The 11,809-nt window shown below is 39.1% G+C and overlaps 1 pseudogene across 1 annotated transcript; it reads left to right on the top strand.

Moving 5' to 3' along the window:
- Positions 1–2,945: 2,945 nt before the first annotated feature.
- On the top strand, positions 2,946–3,875 carry LOC104994602 (annotated as a pseudogene). Its single transcript, XR_825964.1, has one exon. The product of XR_825964.1 is annotated as a 60S ribosomal protein L6 pseudogene (transcript).
- The last annotated feature ends 7,934 nt before the right edge of the window (positions 3,876–11,809 follow it).

Raw genomic sequence — 11,809 nt, 5'->3', positions numbered from 1 at the left:
TTTACTATGTAACAGGATGTTTTAGCTGTGTTATGGACTGAACGTTAGTGTCTGCCCAAAATTCATGTTTGAAGCCCTAACCCACAATATGATGATATTAGGAGATGGGGCCTTTGGGAGGTAATTAGGTTTAGATGAGGTCATGAGGATGGAGCTTCCCTGATGAGATTAGTACCTTTATAAAAGTCTCTCACCAGCCCCCCAACACCTCCCTCTCTCTCACTCCTCCCCACATGAACACACAGAGGGAAGGCCATGTGCGCACACAGTGGGAAGATGATATCTGAAGGTTAAAAGGAAGGCCCTATCAGAATCCAACCTTGCTGGCACCCTGATCTTAGGCTTCCAGTTTCCAGAATTATGAGAAAAGAAACGCCTATCAATTTAAGCCACTCAGTCTATAGTATTTTGTTCTTGCAGCCCAAGGAGACTAAGATAGAAACTGGGACTAAAAAGTGGGGTGGTGCTGAAACAAGTATCTATAAATGTAGAAGTGGCTTCAGAACTGGTGGTGGGTAGGGGCTGGAGAGATTTGAGACATACTAGAGAAAGCAGAGATTGCTGTGAAAGGACTGCTAAAGGTGGTTCTAGTGAGAGCTCAGAAAGAAAAGAGCACAGCTATAGTGAAAGCTTCTATCTTCTTAGAAATACAGAAATAATCATGATAAAATTTGGGGAGAAATATGGTAAAATGTCATTCTGATGAAGTTGCATATGGAAATGGGTACATGCTATTTGACAATGAAGGAAAGGCAGTCCTTATTATGAAGGGGCGAGCGACATGGCTGAATTGTGCTCATGTTCCAGTGTTTTGTTGAAGGCAGAATTTTTTTCAATTAATTTTTATTGGAGTATAGTTGATTTACAATGTTGTGTTAGATTCTGCTATAAGTAAAGTGAATCAGTTATACAATTTCATAGATCCATTCTTATTTAGATTCTTTTCCCGTATAGGTCATTACAGAATATTGAGGAGAGTTCCCTGTGCTATACAGTACATTCTTTTTAGCTATCTATTTTATACAGAGTAGTGTGTGTATGTCAATCCCAATCTCCCAGCTTATCTCCCTCCCCATGCTTCTCCCCCTGGTAACCATAAGTTTGTTTTCTATATGTGTGACTCTGTTTTGGTTTTATGAACAAAGTTTCACTTGTACCATTTTTTACATTCTATGTATAAGCGAACGAAGATGTGGTACATATATACAATGGCATATCACTTAGCCATTAAAAAGAACAAAATAATGCATCTGCAACAATGTGGATGAAGATAGAGATTGTCATAGTGAGTGAAGTTAAATCAGACAGAGAAGGCAGGACTTTTGAGTGATGAAAAATACAGATTATCTGAGGAGATTTCAGGCAAAGTCTTGAAGGAGTAGTTTATTTCCTCCTGACTGCTCACAGTAAAGTGTGAGAATGGAGGAAGAATTTAATAAGGAATTGTTAAGAACAAAGGAATCAGTACAAAAAGGCTTGAAAAGTTCTCAGACTATCCATATTGCAGAGAATACCAAGGATGTGGCGGAATAATGATTTGATATAAAGTTTAGTTATGGGTATGAACCACAGACTTAATTAGCCACTCCAAGGGAAACACTGCCAATCTGAACTGAAGGGAATACAAATAAGACAAAAAGTGTCCCAGTCAGTTTGGGCTGCTAAAACAGAATACCATAGACTGGGTGTGTTATAAACAAGACAGATTTATTTCTCATAGTTCTAGAGGCCATGAAGTCTAAGATCAAGTCCCTGGCAGATTCAGTGTCTGGTGAGAGCCCACTTCCTCATTCATAGACAGTAACCTCATATGGCAAAAGGGGTGAGGGAGAGCTCTGAGGGCCCTATAAGGACACTAATCTCATCACGAGGGCTCCACCATCATGACCCAATTACCTCCCAAAGCTTCTGCCCTCCAAATACCATCACATTGTGGGTTATTAGGTCTCAATATATGAATTTTGGGGAGAAACAAATATTCTGTGTATAGCACCAGGAAAACTGTCAGACTTCTTAGATCCTACAGGACCACATCAGAGAGCAGTTCAACCGCAAACAAGCAATATTCTTCAAAACACAGTAAGAGATCCCAAAAGCAATTATCAGGACTCTCTCCTGAGTTTCTAAGGATAGAAACATCACCTCAATTTCAACACATGAAAGGGCAGTCACCCTGGAGCTGCGGAGGCTGGGCTTCCTGAAGCTCTGTAGGCTTGACCCCATGCTGGCAGAATCCTGGAGGCATGACCCCCATCAAGCAGAGACGCAGGGGCAGGACTGCCCCTCCACAGCTCCCTAAGGCAGAGCATTAATCCCAAGAGAACTATTCCCCAAACTTAAGATCTAATGGCATTTTCATTGCTAGGTTTTTGACTCACTTCAGACATGTTATCCTTTCCTCCTGATTTCTCCCTTCTGAAATAACTATACCTATTCTATTCCTTGGAGAAGGAAATGGCAACCCACTCCAGTGTTCTTGCCTGGAGAATCCCAGGGACGGGGGAGCCTGGTGGGCTGCCGTCTATGGGGTCGCACAGAGTCAGACATGACTGAAGTGACTTAGCATAGCATAGCATAGCATTCTATTCCTGTCCCATCATTGTGTTTTGGATGCACTGTATGTTGGAAGTGCATCACTTATCTGGTTTCATAGACTGGAGAGGAAATTTCCCTCGGGATGAATCATCCCTGGAGTCTCTGTCATATCTGATTTACATATACAGTCAGCCATTGGCATCCACGGGTTGTGCCCACAGATTTAACCAACTGAACAACAATCAAAAATTTTTTTCAGAAAGCTTCAAAACCCAAAAATTCAATTTGCTGTGTGGCAGCAATTATTTACATATCATTTATACTATATTTACAAGTTACTGCATAGCATTTACATTGTGTTAGGTATTACAAGTAATCTAGAGATTATTTAAAGTATATAAGTGCAGCTCTTTCCCATCTTGCAAGATGGCGGGTGAAAAGGCTGAGAAGCCAGATACTAAGGAGAAAAAACCTGAAGCCAAGAAGGCTGATGCTGGCAACAAGGCTAAAAAGGTGGAAAAGGTGAAGAAAGTTAAGAAGGGGAAGCCCCACTGCAGCCGAAATCCTGTCCTGGTCAGAGGAATTGGCAGATATTCCCGGTCAGCCATGTACTCCAGAAAGGCCTTGTACAAGAGAAAGTATTCAGCAGCTAAATCCAAGGTTGAAAAGAAAAAGAAGGTTCGTGTTCTTGCTACTGTCACAAAACCAGTTGGTGGAGACAAGAATGGTGGTACCCGAGTGGTCAAACTTCGCAAAATGCCTAGGTATTACCCTACTGAAGATGTGCCTCAAAAACTGTTGAGTCATGGCAAAAAACCCTTCAGTAAGCATGTGAGGAAGCTGCATGCCATCATCACTCCTGGGACCATTCTGATCATCCTCACTGGGCGCCACAGAGGCAAGAGGGTCGTTTTCCTGAAGCAGCTGGGCAGTGGCTTGCTACTTGTGACTGGGCCTCTATCCCTCAATCGAGTTCCTCTGCGTAGAACACACCAGAAATTTGTCATTGCCACCTTCACCAAAATCGATATCAGTGATGTGAAAATCCCAGAACATCTCACTGACACTTACTTCAAGAAGAAGAAGCTGCGTAAACCCAGACACCAGGAGGGCGAGATCTTCGATACAGAGAGAGAGAAATACGAGATCACAGAGCAGTGCAAGGTTGATCAGAAAGCTGTGGACTCACAAATTCTGCGAAGAATCAAAGCTGTCCCTCAGCTCCAGGGCTACCTCCGCTCCGTGTTTGCTCTCACAAATGGAATTTATCCTTACAAAGTAGTGTTCTGAACTTCTTGCAAAGAACCTAATTAAATAACTTGTCATTTCCAAAAAAAAAATAAAATAAAATAAAGTATATAAGTGCAAGCTATATGCAAACCCTACATCACTTTATATAAGGAAGTTAGACTTTGGTATTTGAGGGAGTCCTGGAAGCAATACCTTCTTGGTTATCAAGGTAATGGCTGTATTTGGATTACACCTGGGACTTTGGACTTAAGAGTTGATACTGGAACCAATTGAGACTTTTAAAGGTGTTGAGATGAAATGAGTATCCTGTGTGTGGGAAGGATATAAATTTTGAAGGGCCAGGAAAGAATGTGAGAGACTGAATGTTCTCCAAAATTCGTATGCTAAAACTTTAACCTTCAATATGGTGCTGTTAGTAGGTAAGGCCCCTGGGAGGTCATTAATTGAATAATAAAGACTGGATCCCCTATGATGAGATTAGTGTCTTTGTAAGATGAGAAAGAGACACCAGAGCTTCCTCTTCCACCATGGAAGGATACGGAAAGAGAGCAGCTTTCCACAAGCCAGAAAGAGGGCCCTATTTTTAAAGAACCAAATTTGCCAGCATCTTGATCTTGGAATTCCCAGACTCCAGATCTCTGAGAAATAAATATTTGTTCTTTGAGCCACCTGGTCTACAGTGTGTTTTTATAGCAGTCCAAGCTAAGGCAAGCTGCATATAGCATGAAATATAACTTCAAACTGGTTGAAACACTTAGGATATTGATTATCTAACATTAATAGAAATCCAGAAGTATGGGCGCTTTTGTCCAGTTTAATCAAATCAATTCTGTTATCAAGGATCCAGGTTCTTTCTGTCCCTCTATTCAACTACCCACAATGTCAGCTTCATCTTAAAATTATCTCTCATGATTTCAAGTTGGCCATCTTTGGCTATTAGAACTTCATGCTTTCTCGTTGTAATTGAACAAGAAAGAGAAAGGCCTCTCCTACACTTATGGAATAAATGGCCTTTTCTACAACTTGATTGGTCAAAATAAATCATATATTAACCTTGCATCACTGCAAGTCTTCAAAGGAAGTCTATATATTAAATAACTTAGAGTAATAAGACTGCACCTCCTCTAGAATGGAGTCAGCTTTCCCTAAAATAGAAGAGGTGGAAACCCAAAGTAAGATTATATTAGAAGGGAGAAAAAGGTGAATAACTGTCTGGTGGACAATAATATTATCTACTGCACAGTATATGCAACTCTTATTAAGGCCCAGTTTTATCTATGAATTCATGTTCTGAGATTTACTAAGGTTCCATTTTGCAGACAATACTGAATTATTGCTGAAGAAAAAAATAACTGCTTAAAAAGTTTACAGATCAGATCACACCAAGAGTATAATTATATGCTCACATAAGTGACTTCAAATTCCAAAATAATTTCAAAAACTAAAGTATTGTCACACAAATAAGAGTTAAGTTGAATATCAGAATAAGTATATAGTGTTTGCAGTAATTATTTGTTATTTTCAGTGCCTCTTACCCAGTTTTTCAGTTAACTTTCTCCAGGTTACCCCAAAGTCAGTACATACACTTTTTTTCTGTCTTCCTCAGGACAGTCTAACCTTGCTTCTATCCACTATATTTTATAGTGAATATAAAATATAACCATTATTAATGGACTCTCAAAATCCTAATCTTAACCCAGAATATAGGGAATATTATTTATGAGTGCTCCTGTAATCACTGATGACCTCAATAAGAATTTGAACTCAGTAAAAGATTTGGTCTCAGATAGATAACACACCTCCACAGTATAAGTCAAAAGATTAAAAATAACTCAAGGAAACTAGGTTAAGACATAATGGTCATCATTTACACTGACCCTTTACATTAAGCTCTTGAGGCTCCTGTTCATTGAAATTATAAGTACCTTGATAACCTTCATGTTTTTTCTCTCATCTTTGTGTTTTTACAAGTTCCTATAATCATGAGCTGGTGCACCTTTCTCTTCATTCATTATCATATTTAAATTTAATTAAAAAATTAATATCTTCACAATTTATAAATGGTCTTTTGACAGTACTTCACTACAGTAAAGCAATTTCCTGGCTTTCATTAATGACCAGACTGAAATCTTCTAAAAATTGAACAATGGAGCTATTAAAACAATGGATACTATTCACCATCTGGGTCTCCTTGAAAGTTTATTTGAGGCCAAGCTGTTATTTCTATAGAAGAAAAGAAAATGGACTAAACTGGAAAGACCCAATAGGCTTATTACACATACTTATAAAATTTTTACTCAGATAAGGCATACACTTGATTAGCCTCTAGCAGTCAAAAATGTAGAGAATAGAGATAAATACTTAGCAATTCAAGAGATAAATCTTAGGAACAGAAGAAATAGAAGGGGTGGTAAGAATTATCTGAAAAGTGAATCAAGGACTGACTGCATCTGACACACATCTGTTTAAAAGTAATTTCAAGTCATCAAGTGGCCAATATTTTGAACACAGCAATTCACTGATTACTTGTGTAACTTCAAGTGGTTATTTATCCAGGGCATTTTCAAAGCAGAGGCTGGAGAAGACTCCCTGCTCTTGAGTCCCAGAACCAAAGCCTAATAGCTGTGTGACCCTGAACAAGTCACTTGACCTCTGTATTCATCATTTCTCACCAGAAAAATAGAGATAATTATTATAACAATTTTTTTGTGATAATTTATAAGTACTAAACAAGGTAGTATATGTAAAGCACAACATTTAGCACTTTGTAAGCCCCTTATGGATATCATGTATTATGATCAATTTGAAGAAAGAAGTGGCATTGAAACATGTAAAATATCATGTATGAAACGAGATGCCAGTCCAGGTTCGATGCACGATACTGGATGCTTGGGGCTAGTGCACTCGGACGACCCAGAGGGATGGTATGGGGAGGGAGGAGGGAGGAGGGTTCAGGATGGGGAACACATGTATACCTGTGGTGGATTCATTTTGATATGTGGCAAAACTAAGACAATTATGTAAAGTTTAAAAATAAAATTTTAAAAAAAGAAATAATAAGTAAAGTTTATAGTATAGGAAGTGATACATGCTATATGTAAAAATAAAATGGGAAAGGAGACAGGGTAAGTCAGGGAGAAGGTGCTTATAGTGGTAAATAGGGTGGTTTGTGGAAGTTTCACTTTTGAACAAATATGTGGAGAAGGTTATGGAAAAAGCCATAGAAATACATGGAGAGAGAGTTTTCTAGGTAGATGGAATAGTCAGTTCAGTCATATTAGTTCCAGGAACAGTAATGAGGCCAGTTTGGATGGAGGGAAGTAGAGATGAGGAGATAAAGTGAGAGGGGAAAAAGGGACCATGTCATACAGCCTGGCAGATAATGGTGAGAACTGAGCTTTTTCTCTAAATGAGACGGGAAGCCACTGAATGGTTTCAAGCAGAATAAGATGATCAGATTGACATCTCAAAAATATTCTGATTGCCTTGTAAAGAATAGGCTATAGGGAGGCAAAGATGGAAGCAGGTAAATTAGGTAGGCTCAGGGAATCTGCCTGCAATGTGGGAGACCCAGGTTTGATTTCTGGGTAGAGAAGATCCTCTGGAGAAGGAAATGGCTATCCAATCCAGTATTCTTGCCTGGAGAATTCTACAGTGGTTACAGTCCATGGGGTCACAAAGAGTCAAACATGACTGAGCAACTAACATTTTGCAGTATTTCAGGCAAAGGATCATCTGCTGGAATACAACTCAAATACTGCTTGAATATGTGTGTACCAAGCTATCATCCTCAATTTGGTACAAAAAAAAAACAAAAACAAAAAAAACACCCACAAAATTCTCTCTCTTATTCTTATTATAGATTGGGTATTTACTGTTTTCATTGACAAAGATCCTATATTTGTACAATTATCTAAACATTGTTTCTTATGAGTCATAGGACAACCTGTATCAGAATTATCCAGCAGGCCTCTTAAAATTTTAGATTCCTGAACTTTATGTGTTAGACTCATTGAATCAGATTCTCTGGGGGCTTTGGCACTCCAGGGGATCCTTATTCTGGCCAAAATCTGAGTTGCTCATTTAGTGAAATAGTTTTTCCTCCTACGAATGCAATTAAAACACATATAATTGTTAAAATCTCTCCACCTGTTGTCCTTCATATATCTCATTGCAATGGATGGAAATCCATTTGACAACTCATTCCAACAGATTTTTAATATTGTCTTTTGTAACACTTTTCATAACCAAATAAATTTCACTTGAATAATAAACCCAACTTTTTTCTATCTAAACCACTTGACGTAAGTTTCGAGAATTTGGATGATCTCACATGTTGTATTTTTCCCTGTTGAGGTGGGATTTTATTTCATGACCAGTTAATTAGGAAAGAACCCACTCTTTGTATCAATTTGAGATGTTTAACAAAGGACATGAACTTGAGTTTTGAACTTCAGTATTTTTCTGTGAAGGGAAAATGCATCTATGTAGTGTACATTTCAGATCATCCACCATGTATGCTCTTGATTGAAAGAGTAGTTGCACTGGAGCTTCTGAAAAATCATCCCATTGTAGGCACTTGATCTCCCTTTTCTGATAATTCAGGGACATTTCTTTGCTGCACCTACTCAGATAAGGCTTTATTTTTGTACTATTTCTTTGCTTTCTATCTAGAAACAGCTGCTCTATCTCCTGTGACACAGGATGCAATAAAATGGAGTAAATGGAGTAGAGTATTTTGATAGATTAATCACTGCAGGGTGTGCAGCGTTCACAGCACTCATGGTGAAAGGGAAGAGGTTATACCAGAATGACATCTGTTTTCTTCCATGTAAATTGCTAGACTTTGAATCTGCTGTTATGTAGCAGATGTGTAGATTTAATTATTAGGATTGCATAACCACTGGAGAAAGCACAGGATTTTATTGATAGGCTTCTACCTAAAGTAACTGCAGAAGTAAACTGCCGTTGTCTCCTTGGTGAAATAAAACTAAAAAAGTTAAATCCGTAAGGTTGTGTCATTTCTGTCTTCTTTCTTTTTTTCTCTTTGGCCGCACCATGCAGCATAGAATCTTTGTTCCCTGACCAGGGATTGAACCTGTGCCCCCTGCTTTGGGAGCACAGATTCTTAACCATTTGACTGCCAGGGAAATCCCAGATATGTCATCATTTATTCTTAAAGTGCATATGAACTGGTTGTTTTGATATATATGTATTAATAAAACTCCAACAAATGTTTGTATGAGTTTGAAATTATTTTCTTCACAGGCTGCAACTAAAGACCTATTTTCAATGAAACATTTCAGAGATGCTTATTGGTCCATCAACAGTAAAACTGAAGATCATTTTTGGACTCCTAAGATTTTTACAGGTTTATCTACTGTTTGGGCTAACAGAAGCCTTGGAGATTATCTGCACCTATCCATTCATTTGGCATTTGAGAAAACTAAGAAGAAAACAAATATAATCTCTACTAAGCAAATTCCAACCTACTCCTCAATTTGCTAACTCTCATTCCAGTGCTCAGAGCACAGTCTGGTTAGGAGGAGAGGAACCCAAAACTCTTTACAGGTTCTTCATAAACTGCTTGAGACTTGTCCTTCTCAACTCTTGTGGTTGCACCCTTGTATGGGAGCAGAAACAGCTTGAAGACAATGCCTTCAGAGGTCAATGAAAGCACATGACCACAGGTTGATCATCGAGCTGGACCCAGACAGTCAGAGGCTCCTCACAACCTCCCCTGTCCTTGGAATATATGTTCTCCCCTCTGTCCCCACAGTGGGAGCCTTTTTCAAAACTGAAGCCCTGAGAGACCAATGTGTGGTTGAGACTATCTGGACTGAATATGTGACTAAAACCTGTTAAGTCTATATAGACTTTTAAGACTCTAGTAGGTGGGTTCAGATCTACTCTTGCAACTGCCTAAGACAAGTCTCACTGAGCATGGCCCCGCACATCAGAACAAGATCCAGTTTCCCCCTCAGTCAGTCTCTCCCATCAGGAAGCTTCCATCAACCTCTTATCCTTCACCATCAGAGGGCAGACAGACTGAAAACCACAACCACAGAAAACTAACCGAAATGATCACATGGACCACAGCCTTGTCTAACTCAATGAAACTATGAGCCATGCCACGTAGGGCCATCCAAGACCAATGCGTCATGGTGGAGAGGTCTGACAAAATGAGGTCCCTGGAGAATAAAATGGTAAACCACTTCACTATTCTTGCTGTGAGAACCCCATGAACAGTATGAAAAGGCAAAAAGATAGGACACTGAAAGATGAACTCCCCAGGTCAGTAGGTGCCCAATATGCTACTGGAGATCAATGGAGAAATAACTCCGGAAGAATGAAGAGACAGAGCCAAAGCTGTGGATATGACTGGTGATGGAAGCAAGGTCTGATGCTGTAAAGACCAATATTGCATAGGAACCTGGAATGTTAGGTCCATGAATCAAGGCAAATTCGAAGTGGTCAAACAGGAGATGGCAAGAGTGAATTTCGACACTTTAGGAAGCAGCAAGCCTAAATGTACTGGAATGGGTGAATTTAACTCAGATGACCTATATATCTACTACTGTGAACAAGAATGCCTTAGAAGAAATGGAGTAGCTATTGTAGTCAACAAAAGAGTGTGAAATGCAGTACTTGGATGCAACCTCAAAAATGACAGGATGATCTCTGTTCGTTTCCAAGGCAAACCATTTAATATCACGGTGATCCAAGCCTATACCCCGACCAGTAATGCTGAAGAAGCTGAAGTTGAATGGTTCTATGAATACCTACAAGATCTTCTAGAACTAACACCCAAAAAATATGTGAAAATCTTTTTCCTTCATTATAAGGGACTGGAATGCAAAAGTAGGAAGTCAAGAAACACCTAGAGTAACAGGCAAATTTGGCCTTGGAGTACAGAATGAAGAAGGGCAAAGGCTAATAGAGTTTTGCCAAGAGAATGCACTGGTCATAGCAAACACCCTCTTCCAACAACACAGAAGACTCTACACATTGACATTACAAGATGATCAATACCAAAATCAGATTGATCATATACATTGCAGTCAAAGAAGGAGAAGCTCTATACATTCAGTAAAAACAAGACCAGGAGCTGACTGTGGTTCAGATCATGAACTACTTATTGCCAAATTCAGACTTAAATTGAAGAAAGTAGGGAAAACCACTAGACCTTTCAGGTATGATCTAAATCAAATCCCTCATGATTATATAGTGGAAGTGAGAAATAGATTTAAGGGACTAGATCTGATAGACAGAGTGCCTGATGAACTATGAACAGAGGTTGGTGACATTGTACAGGACACAGGGATCAAGACCATCCCCAAGAAAAAGAAATACAGAAAAGCAAAATGGCTGTGTGAGGAGGCCTTACAAAGAGCTGAGAAAAGAAGAGAAGCGAAAACAAAGGAGTAAAGGAAAGATATACCAATTTGAATGCCGAGTTCCAAAGAATAGCAAGGAGAGATAAGAAAGCCTTTCTCAGTGATCAATACAAAGAAATAGTGGGAAAAAATAGAAGGGGAAAGACCAGAGATCTCTTCAAGAAAATTAGACATACCAAGGAAGCAGTTCATTTAAAGATGGGCTCGATAAAGGACAGAAATGATATGGACCTAACAGAAGGAAAAGATATTAAGAGGAGCTGGAAAAAATACACAGAAGAACTGTACGAAAAAGATCTTCATTACCCAGATAATCATGATGGTGTGATCACTCACCTAGAGCCTGACTTCCGGGAATGTGAAGTCGAGTGGGCCCTAGAAAGCATCATTATGCACAAAGCTAGTGGAGGTGATGGAATTCCAGTTGAACTATTTCAAATTCTAAAAGATTATGCTGTGAAAGTGATGCACTCAATATGTCAGCAAATTTGGAAAACTCAGCAGTGGCCACAGGACTGGAAAAGGTCAGTTTTCATTCCAATTCCAAACAAAGGCAATGCCAAAGAATGTTCAAACTATTGCACAATTGCACTCATCTCACACACTAGTAAAGTAATGCTCAAAAT

This window comes from Bison bison, unplaced genomic scaffold, assembly GCF_000754665.1.
Source record: "Bison bison bison isolate TAMUID 2011002044 unplaced genomic scaffold, Bison_UMD1.0 scf7180017864262, whole genome shotgun sequence".
Lineage (NCBI taxonomy): Eukaryota > Metazoa > Chordata > Mammalia > Artiodactyla > Bovidae > Bison > Bison bison.
Note: the sequence above shows the minus strand (reverse complement) of the source record. Positions and strands in the feature narration are given on the sequence as shown.